Here is a 12,081-nt window from a genome sequence, read left to right as displayed (position 1 = left end):
ATAATCAATTCTGATTATCCCTTCTTCGGAAATTAATTGTTGCTTAAGTAATGACTAAGGGGTAGTTTTTTGCTAATAGCAGATATAATGAAACCTCTTTTGAGAAAGCGATATGTAATTCTTCAGGAAGAGGATTGGTTGGTCTCAGGAAGAGGTTTTGGATACTTTTTCTTGCCCTGGGAACTGGGTTGCTCGGGGCTAAAGTGAAGCTCTAGGTGAATGTGCATGTCATGGCAGTTGCGGAGCTGATGCAAGAGGAAACAGATGTTTCTGAGGGTCTTCTGTGTTAATGTCAGAAGACAAACTCTCTCAACAAACTACAGCAGTAGACATTGGGAAAAGAGGTATAATTAATCGTTTTTTAGGTCAGGTGTAGGTCAATAATATTGTTCTTTTTAATGATTACCAGGCTTAATAAACAAACTTTTAGGGACCTTGGGTAGTTAGAAAAAACCATGGGATGTCAAGATGGGCATCCTCATGAGTAGCAAACACACACTTGATCGCATCATATGAGAGCTCACAGGATGGTCTACTGTGAGGACAACTCCCAGTATCCTCAACCTTCCCTCTGATCATTTTCTTCAGCTTCTTACTCTAACAAACACTAGGCTATTCTCAGGAAACATTACTCTCCTGAAAGCTCTTTTAAATGGGTGTGGCCCACATCTCTCTCATCAAAATACAACCCTGGTATGAAAATCTACCTTTCAGGTCTTCTAAGTTGACAGGACAGCACCTTAAGACTTTAATGATGAATTTCCTGGTTTTGTTCTTTAGTTTCAGAATATTTTTCTAATATGTGTTGGCCAGCATACTTAAGTTGAAGAGTTGGCACCCGTCTGCTGATTATTCATTTGAGAGTTTTTCCCTTACTTGTGTGATTACAAGTCAACAGAAGAATGCTAACCTGAGAAAGCAGCCAAGGCCCTTGATGCCACAGTTATCTATCTTTGTCATAGGGTCTCACAAACATATCTGCCTGTATTTTGGTCTGTATGTGGTCTTCCAAATATCAGCCTTTAAATTTTCCTCCTAGCTAGAATATCTTTGTACATATTAGGCAGTAAGCAATCAATAAAAATAATTTTTTAAATTAATGTGTGTATACTGTAGTATACCTGTACTAGTTATTGCAGCTAACATAGTAAAATCAAAAGGAGTACAAGCATAAATAGTTATACACACGATGAATAGCTTTGTTTCTAGAAATCAACATGCATGGTAAAGGCAAAGGTAAATGAATCAGATGAATCTGTTGAAAAGATGTTTTATGAAGTAAACGAGGATATAAGAGAAGTTTGATCTTTTAGAGTTACAGTTTTATATGCATATCAAATATCTGTTTGAGAGTCCTAGGATTTATACTCCAAACTTGAAATTGTAAGTAAGAAAAAAAAAAAAAAAGTGCATCTCTAGGAACAATGATCCTGAAATGTGAAGTCAGCAAATGAAAAAATCCTATTGAAAATTTCTCTTCCAGCAGGAGATATTGACTGTCCCGTTGCCTAATTCCTTCATGACTACATGAAACTTTGAATGATGTATGTTTGGCCCTCTATGGCTATTTTAGTTGAATTTAGGTAAAGTGACAGGATTTGATTTTGAAGGAAAAGTGAAAGCTTCATTTTTAGCAACATTGTGCTTGAAGCGGATGAACTTGAGAACGAAAGCCCTGTGTGCAGTCACTTCGCCAGGTGGCTCTCATCGGGGTGTTTATTGTTAAGAAACTCGCTATTTTTGCCCGAGGTTTGAAGCCAGGACTTCATAGGATCCCCTGCTGCACTCAGTTCTTTCCATACAGAGAGCAGATGGGTGAAGTAGAATAAAATCCCAGCCTCAGAGGCAACAATGTAGCGTTCCAGAGACCAGGGAGGGTGTTCCTCTGAGTTGGAGTACATGCTAATTGGAGTTGGTGAAGGAAAGTTAGAAATGGAAATTGGACTTGGATGAGATGGTTTGGAAAGTTGTTAAGGGTATTATCATGAGTATAGTTTGATAAACAGAAATGAAATGTTCACATGAAAGACATATCAATTGTTTCCAATTCCACTTGGCTGGTTAGAACAGGGTGGTTCAAGGGTAAGCACATAGGTCATGAGATCCTTGTAAAAGTTTCAGTAGTAATGTTGATTTGTATTTTTAAAATGTGAATTTATCAAGCTGTTTGGGTTCTTATAATTTCCACTAACTTCTATCTGGCATAAACAGCATAAAAGTTCCTCTTTATTGATTTATCCGATGGTGCCTTTTAATGGCTCCACTGTGCCAGTTATCATATTGTCTTATACTTTGTGCATCATTTTCCTCCTGTTCTTTCATTTTCCCTTGGAAAGAGACCATGTACTCTCATCATTTTATCCCCAGAACTGAGCCCAGTGCCCCAAACTGGAAAGCTCAAACATAATACAAAGAAGCGGCCAACATTCCTTCCAGTAGTGGTCAAGGGTGGTCATACAAAATAAAGATAATTTACTGACTTTGGAATGGACTGAGTAGTGTTATTCAACTACAGGCCTTCTCCAATTATAAATTTATTTTGCTTACTATTAAAATTATGTGGATGTGCAGGTTTAAATAAATGCACAGACATTTAAATCAAGTGGTAATGGTCCATTCTCATTTTAATTTGAGTGTTGCAACTATGGTCACAAATAGTTATGACAAGATATGAGCATATTTTGCCAAATTTTTTTTGAAACGATTTTGGAGAATTAGAGTATAGTAACCACTATTGCCTCTAGAGGCATGGTTCAATTCTAGTCATTAAAATATCGAAATGGATCTTTAGACTTTTCTCAATTATCTCATCAAATGAGACTTTTGGTTTCTCTGGGCCATGGTAACTTGCTTTCCTTGCTGGAAATTCTAGAAGAAACCTTGAATAAAAGCTGATCCTCCTTCAGGAGGCCTTGATTCCTCTCACTAGGATTCTCTGCCTCCTTGAGTTCCTGTTTTCATTTCTTATCTTCCATGGTCTCAAGTTCTCTCTATTTCTATATCCCTGAGTATAATTCTGAGACTCTCAGTTAATATTCTACTCTAGTATATATCATTTTTACATTATGAAAAGTTAGAAAAATTACATTACATATGTAAATATTTTCAATATAGAAGTAATTACACAAGTAGTGAAGAGTAATAAATATATTCTTAATTATAATACAAAAGAAGAATAGTTTATACCTGTATTTAACACTTGGAATCGTTCTTTTGAATGGAGCTGTCAGTAAATGTACTATGCACAAATACATTTTTCATCATAATGGAAATTTTATTTTAATCTAACAACCAATAGAGCTGTAAATACACATAGCATGCAAAAAAGTAAACTGTATATTTTCTATCTGAAAAATATAAAACGGATGTATAACAAATAAAAATAAAATAAAGTTGAATATCCAACTATTCAGGGTGAAAGAAAGGTAAGGGAAATAGTAGGTTTTTTATTAATGATTAATTATAGTCATCTCATTGATAAAAATAAATGATATTTTGAACTTCTTGGTACTATCAGGAAGATAAAGAGAAAGTAAACACTTGCTTTTCTACCTGAAGCCATTAAAAAAAAAAAAAATCACACAATTTTCCTTATCCTACTATAACACAAGTGTTTTTAACAAATGTTACATAGGGACTTTTAGACTGGACAAGACAGCATAGACTTGTCTCTCCCTGTTTCTCCCCACTAAGCATGACTAAAAACTACATATAACAACCAAATAGAACTCTGAAAGGTAGAAGAGGAAGGTGAACTGGTTAGAGATCCCAGGTGTAACAGCAGAGCATCAGGGCTTTTTATAACCTCCAGCATAATACAAGAAGGTGCTTCAGTCCTGGTGTTTGCTGTCCCCAAGTCAGTAACAGAAACAAGAGAAGGCGGCCCAGGTTGGCTCTTTCTTTCCCCAGATTGAATGAGAGTCCCACCTACAATATAGGGTGAGCCTGGAAAGAATGGGCAAAGAGAATTAAACAAAGCCCTTCTGGAGGAGGAGGAGGAGGAGGAGAGGGAGAAGAGGAGGAGGAGGAGGAAGAAGAGGAGGAGGAAGAGGAAGAGGAAGAGGAGGAAGAAGAAGAAAAGAAAATAGCAGCCAGAGAAAGAGCTCACCTCCTCTGTTGCTGAGGCTCCCCTCTGCTCCCCAGAGACATCATATGGCAAGGGGACCATGGCAAAAATAATTACGCTACCACAATGGCCTGTTATGTGAAATCTTTTCTTTCCTTAACAGTTCTGAGACTCTCCACTTCCATCAAGAGATACCCTGTGCCTGGGGGATCAACAAAGGGGATTATACCACAACAAGTATTCAGCCTAGGAAATGCTCTCTACCCCCAGAGACAGGGAGAAGCTCACCACAACACCCACCAAAGGAGCCTCTTCATCCCCATAAATCAAGACTCCCCTTCCTCAGAGGGATAGGGAACATTCTCACCTAAGGAAACACCTTCTGACCACTCAGGGATCATCAGTAGAGACCTGGGAGGCCCAATGGCACAAGGTAAGCCAAGAAAGTCAGAACAACACAGCAAAGACTCAGGAAATAAACTGATCATTGGAACCACAGTCCATATACGTAGTCCAGGACCTGTTCTTGAAACCTAAAAAGGTGACTGCCTGCTAAATTCAAAAATTCAAAGAAGACATGGAGTCTCCTAACCTAATATCTAAAATGTCCAGCATACAATTCAAAATCATCTGTCATCACAAGGATCAGTAAAACCATAACTTGAATGAGAAAATAAAATGAAATGATGTCAACCCTGAGATAAATCAGATATTGGAATTATCTAACAAGAATTTTAAAACAACCATCATAAAAATGGTTTAAGAAGCAATCACAAATTCTCCTGAGATGAAGAAAAAATAGAAGTATCAGCAAAAAATATGTTGCTTAAAAGAACAAAATGGAAATTATAGACTTGAAAAAAACAATAGATGAAGTAACTCCCTGAATGGGCTCAATACTAGACGGGAGACAAAAAAGAATAGAATCAATAACTTGAGGACAGATCAAAAGAATTTGCTCAATCTGTGCAAAAGGCAGAAAATAGATTAAACAAAAATAAAAACAGAACCTCAGAAACCTCCGAAAGCACAGCAAAAGACCCAATATTTGTATGATCAGAGTCCCAGAAGTGGAAAAAAAAAAAGATCTGAAAGAATATGCAAAGAAAAATTGGCTGACAAGCCCCCAAATTTGCTAAAAGGCATAAATCTACTGATTTTAAAAGGTGAGACTATCTCAAATGGGATAAACCCAAATAAGCTGACACCAAGTCATATTACAAATTGCTGAAAATTAAAGACAAAGAAAAAAATACTGAAAGCAGTTAGATAGAAATAATCTGTTACCTTTAGGGCAACACTACTTTTCTTTTTCTTTTTTGCAAGCATGTGATTGAGTTTATTGCAGAACGGTAACAGGAAATGAGGCTGTACGAAGAAAAGAGATGGAGACAAAACTGGATGACGGTTTCATACTGGGTGTCCCATCCACAGACCTCAGCAGCCCTCTCACGGATCTGCCTGCCTCAGCAGCCCTGCTACGGATCTGCCTGATTCTTTCTTTCTTTTTTTTGAGACGGAGTCTCGCTCTGCTGCCCGGGCTGGAGTGCAGTGGCCGGATCTCAGCTCACTGCAAGCTCCGCCTCCTGGGTTCACGCCATTCTCCTGCCTCAGCCTCCCGAGTAGCTGGGACTACAGGCGCCCGCCACCTCACCCGGCTAGTTTTTTTGTATTTTTTTAGTAGAGACGGGGTTTCACTGTGTTAGCCAGGATGGTCTCGATCTCCTGACCTCGTGATCCGCCCGTCTCGGCCTCCCAAAGTGCTGGGATTACAGGCTTGAGCCACCGCGCCCGGCCCTGCCTGATTCTTTCACATCAAGAAGTTGGTCTTGTGAGCCATTTCCATGTTGTAGATCCTCCGGTACCTTTCATAGCTTTCCCTCTGTCGCCGGCCGCATGGCTTCTTATAATACCGCCGATGCTTAAGGTCCTCAGTGAGCCCATCCGTAGTGAGGATTCTGTTTAGGGTCGTCTATGCGTCTTCCATGTTCCCTTCTTGTACCGTCACGGTCCTGGCCATGAATTTCAGATGTTTTGCCATGACCTTGGATTTAAGTGTCCATTCTGCAGAACCAGAAAGACCCGCTCCCGGGCATGGAAAGGACAGGGGTGGCAAGGAGGTGCCACAGGGTGCCAACAACAGCACACAGTTCCAAAAGGGCTTGGGTTGGGAGTTGGGAAAGGACTCTTTGTTGGTCTTTGAAAAAGGGAGCAAAAGCCTGCAAACCGTCCCCCCTGCCAAGCTCACCTTCCTTTCTCCAAACCCTGCACCCAGCACCACTTTACAATGATAACACATTTCTCATTTGAAACCATGGGGTGCAGAAAAAAAATTTGTGTAGTAGAGTTTTTCAAATTCCATAAGAAAAGAACTGTCAACCACGAATTCCACATTTAATAAAACTGCCTATCAAGAATGAATGTGCAATAAACACATTCTCAAAGGAAAACCAAAAGAAATTATCGCTAGCATACCTACCCTCATAGAATGGCTAAAGAAAGCTCTGTAAACCTAAATAAAGTGATTTAAAAAAACAGAAGGAATCTTGAGGCCCAAGACGGGAAGGACAAACAATGGAGAATAGGCATATAAGTAAACAAAATGGAGTATCCTTCTTTTCATGAGTTTTCTAAATTATACGTAATGATTAAAATTAAAATTATAACACCATCTGACCCTCACAACAAGGATATTTTAAAGTGCAGAAGCCACCCCCCCCCAAAAAAAAAAAGAAAACCTAAACGGAAGTAAAATTCCTATACTTCACTTAAAGTGGTAAAATACTGAAACCAATAGGCTGTGATCAGTCATACCCAGAGCAATCACTATGAAAATTACACAGAGCCATATATTTAAAAACACAATGCAGAAATCGAGATGAAATCCTAAAAATAGTCAACTAATTCATAGGAAGTAAAGAGAAAGAAAGGAATCAAAACAGAAAACACATAATAAAATCATAGAGCTAAGCCTTACAATATTACTAATTACTTAAACATAAATGGTCTAAATACACCAATTAAAAGGCAGAGATTGGCAAGGTGAATTAAAAAAGCATGACCTAACAATTTGCTTTTTTGATATACTGTTTACAAGAAACTCATTTCAAATTTAATGACATAAGTGGGTTGAAAATACAAGGGTGGAAAAATATATACTGTGTAAATATACTTTTTCAAAAGGCAGGAATGCTTATGGCAGTATCAAATGAAGTAGATTTCAAAGCAAAGAAAGAATATGAAAAAAAGGTATCATTGCATAATGATAAAAGGATCAATACACCAGGAAGACATAATGACCCTAAATGTGTATACACCAAACAATAGAGCCTCAAACTACATGAAAAAAAATTGATAGAACTGAAAGAAGAAATAGACAAATCCATAATTATAGGTGGGGACTTTAACACCTTTCCTCTAAACAAGTAATAGGACTGCTAGACAGTGCTATTCTGTATCAGTAAGGATATACAAAACGTGAACAACACCATCAGTCAATGGGATCTAATTGACATATATACAAATCGCCTCTAAGCAATAGCAGAACACATGTTGTTCTTTAATTTTTATTCAGGCAACCTTGGAACATTTACCAAGATAGATCGTATCCTGTGCCAAAAAACAAACCCCAACAGATTTGAAATAATTTGAATTATTTGAAATGATACAGAATGTGTTCTCTAGTCATAATGGCATCAAACTGAAAATCAATAACAGAAAGATAAGAGAAAAATTTCTAAACAGAAATTAAACAATTCAATTCTTATTTCTAAATAATCCATGGGTCAAAAAGGATGTCAGAAAGGAAATTTAAAAATACACAGAACAGTATTAAGATGGAAGTATGGCATATCAGAATACGTGGGATGCAGCTACTAAAGCAGTATTGAGAGTTAAATTTATAATGCTTATATATTAGAAAAGAGAAAAGGTCTTAAATCAATAATAAAATTTCCTACCTCAAGAAGCTAGAAAAATAAAAATAAATAAAAAAAAACAGAAAATAAACCCAAAGCAAGCAGAAACAAGGATATAAAAAGGAACAAAAATCAATAAAATTGAAAACAGGGAAACAGAGAAAATCAATGAAACCAAAAGCTAGTTTAAAAAAAATCAATAAAATTGATAAACCTGTAGAAAGATGGACAAAAAAGGAGAAGATGTAAATAGTCAAAATTAGGAATAAAACAGAGAAATCATTATAGATTCTGCAGCCATTAAAAGAGTAACAAGGCACTACGATGAGTAACATTACGTTCAGAAGTTCAACAGAAAAATCAGCAATATAGAAGATCCAATCAATACAATCACCCAACATGATCTAATTGACATATATAGAAATACTCCATCCAACAACAGCAAAATACACAATTTTTAGAAAAAAAAGGACCAATCCCTTGAAATCTACAAATCATCAAAAATAGGTATTCTCGATAGTCTTGTAACAATACTGAAATTAAATCTGCAATTCAAAAGATCAGGAAAACGAAATCTCCAGGATCAGTTGATTTCCCTGAAGATGTCTACCACATATTTAAAGAATAATTAACATCAATTTTACATACTCTCTTCCAGAAAATAGAAAATGAAGAAACATTTCCCAACTTATTTTATGAGTAATATCAATATTACCCTGATCATAAAACCAAAGACTGTAAAAAAAAAAGAAAAGAGAGAGAAAGAAAACTATAGATCAATAATTTTCATGAACTTAGAAGCAAAAAAGTCTTACAAAATATTAGCAAACTGAAAAAAATACACCAAGTGGGATTTACTTCAGATATACAAGTCACATTCAGTATTTGAAAATGAACCAGTGCAATCTACCACATCAACAGGCTAAATGAGAAACTTACATGATAAATCAATTGCAGAAAAAGTGTCTGACCAAAGGCAATACCCATTTATGATTAAAAACTCTTAGCAAGTTAGGAGTAGAGAGGAACTACTTCAACTTGAAAAAGAGCATTTATAAAAATTCTATGGAGATCATAGTTAATGGTAAAAGGCTGAATGCTTTTCCTCTAAAATGGTGAATGAAGCAAGATGTCTGCTTTCACAACTCACATTCAACATCGTAAAATAAATAGCATGTGTATTGTAAAGGAAGAAATAACACCATTCCTCTTTGCAGATGGCATAATTGTCCATGCAGACAATGTCCCGGGATCTACAAAAAGAATATTCCTAGATCTCATAGATGAGTTAAACAAAGTCTCACTATACACAATCAACAACCAAGAAACAATCATATTTTTATGTTCTAACTCTCTAGCAAGTGGCTTCTGTTGCTTATTACCAAGAGTAACAGTATGGACACGTTTGGCCACTGCATTTTGGTATTGGAGTCACCAAGGAAAACACAACACAGTCAAGTACTACATGGAACAATGTTTTACTCATAGAGAAGAGACAGAGCAAGGTCAGCTATGTAGTTGGCGTCAGTCCCCATAAATAGAAGGGCCTCCTTGCGGCAGATGCGGGGCAGTTGGCAGCATGCAACCCTCTCATGCTGCAGCAGCAGAACCTTTTGCCTTCCCCGCAGATGAAAGTTATAGCAGTGGGGCTGGCTAGGTGCCATATGATACATATGTTTAAGCAGAACAAGGGAGTACATATTGAGTCTGAAACAGGGAAAGATATTCCCACACAAGGTGATAACTCCAGCATGGGCTGCGAGGACGCTTTATCTCTTGGGAAGGAAGTGTTCTGGGCCCAAGGCCCATTCTTATGTGGCTGAGTAGGGGTTTGAAAGACCACATGCACAATACTGCTTTCCCCAACACTAACAGTGTAGAAAGCGAATTAAAAACAGAATACTATCTACTATCCCTCAAGTATATACTATATACTTAGGTATAACCTCACAAAAAATGCCCAGGGTCTGTATGTGGAAAATTACTCAACAGCTAAAAAAATAAAAACAACTAGGAAATAGGCAAAAAATATGGGGAGACATTTTCCTGAAAAAGACAAACGGATGTCAAACAAGCATATATAAGATGTTCAACATCACTAGGCATTAGGTAAATGCAAATTAAAACCACAGTGAAATATCATTGCATACCTATCAAAATGACTACTAAAAAAAAAGTGATAACATTAAATGCTGGTGAGAATGCAAAGAAACTGGGTCACTCGTACATTGCTGGTGGGAATGCAAAACGGTACAGACATACTGGAAAACAGTGTGGCAGTTTCTTAGAAAACTAAACATGAAACTATCATAGGAACCAGCAGTTTTACTCCTGGGCATTTACCTTAGAGAACTGAATACTTAAGTTCACACAAAAGCCTGTACAACAATGTTTCTAGCAGCTTTATTCACAATAGCCGAAAACTGAAACAATCTAGATGCCCTTCAATGGCTGAATGGTTAAAAAAAAAAAAAAAAAAAAAACCTCTTTGATATATACATACCATCGAATTTTACTTAGCAATGAAAAGGAACAAACTATTGATACATAACCTCAATAAATCTCCAAAGAATGATGCTGAGTGAAAAAAAAAAAAAAACAAACTCCTATTCTAAAACTTTATACACTGCATGATTCCATTTATATAACATTTTTGGAATGACAAAATCATACAAGTGCAGAACAGATTAGTATTTGCCAGGGATAAGGGATGAGGAGGCAGGGAAGGAGAGAGGGGGAATCCTTGTGATGACAATTGTTCTGTATGTGGACTTTGTCAATGTCAATATCCAAGTCTGATACTGACCTATAGTTTTGCAACATGGTACTATTGAGAAAATTAGGTAAAGTATACATGGGCCTCCCTGTATTTCTTAAAACTGCACATAAATATACTATTACCATTTAAAAAGCCATTTTAAGATGAAACATAGAAAAACATATGTAGATATAAAAATATGTGACATAGTAGGCAGGAGGATAAACTTAGAATCAGAAGATCTAGGTTTGTATCCCCCGTGTACCAGCTCTAGCTATTGTGTCAAATTGGTTATCTGTTTGCAAACTTATTTTCTCTTTATTTTAGATACACAGAAAGACTAGATTTTCTAGTCTTTTCTGCAGTTAAATATAGTTATATGATTAAATTTGACCAATAAAATGTTGGTAAAAGAGATATTCATTACTTGTAGTGGTTGGTCCATAAAACCTGCAGGTGTCATCCTCCATTTTCTTTCCTTCTCCAGTGGCTTGCTGCAGAGGAGCACAGCAAATTTAGAAGTAACATTTTGAAGCGAGGGAAAAGCATAGAGGAGCCTGTGACCCTGAATCACCATTTGTAGGATAACTGATGATGGGAACCCAGTTTTGGAATTCACATGAGTGAAACATAAACCATTTCATTAAGCCACAGAGATTTGGGGCAGCCAGGGCATCTTAACTCATATAGTCATTCCTGGCAGCTCTTCAGAAATGAAGCCCAACACTTTTCTGGAACATTCTACTGCCTCTCCTGTTTAGATCTGCAGATTCAAGGGGTCACCCATTTCCTTTTATTTGATGAGGCAATATTAGCAATTTCCTTTGGCTTTGACAGAATCACCCCTTTATGACCCAATATTTAAAAAATAGTTTATAATGCCTTCACCTTATTCCAAGAAAAGTATAAAGTAGCTGATGAAAATGCATACACTAGACCAAAATCAAATAATTTAGAAACAAATTTTTGAAAAGAGGCAATAGTAAGAAACAGAAACAGGAAATTTAAATATCCCCAGAGGTGAGGTAAATACACAAATATATTTCAGAAAGACCTGTATGTTTGCAGATCTCATATTTATTTCTAGCAGCTTACATAATTGGGAAATACGATATATTACAAGATTTATTTTATGCATTTAATCAGTTTAGTCATATCAAGATTTATTTGGATACATTTTCCAAACTAGGGTAGGAAGTATGCATGATAGAATTTGTTCAGGGTAAATACCACTTTGCTGATTGACACCTGAGGTAATTTTTTCCTGTATGTTCTCCTTGAAAGGTCAGTGAATAAGGAAGTAAACATTTTCTTTATCGACCGTGCAGCAAACACTGCCA

General features: G+C 36.7%; 1 protein-coding gene across 5 annotated transcripts in view; it reads right to left on the bottom strand.

The window, feature by feature from the left end:
- Positions 1-12,081, bottom strand: part of CRB1 (crumbs family member 1, photoreceptor morphogenesis associated) — a 243,070-nt gene that overhangs the window by 75,699 nt on the left and 155,290 nt on the right. The gene's annotated exons all lie outside the window — the stretch shown is intronic.

Source organism: Colobus angolensis, unplaced genomic scaffold (assembly GCF_000951035.1).
Source record: "Colobus angolensis palliatus isolate OR3802 unplaced genomic scaffold, Cang.pa_1.0 Scaffold320, whole genome shotgun sequence".
Lineage (NCBI taxonomy): Eukaryota > Metazoa > Chordata > Mammalia > Primates > Cercopithecidae > Colobus > Colobus angolensis.
The sequence above is the reverse complement of the archived record's forward strand: the minus strand, read 5'-3'. Positions and strand labels throughout refer to the sequence as shown.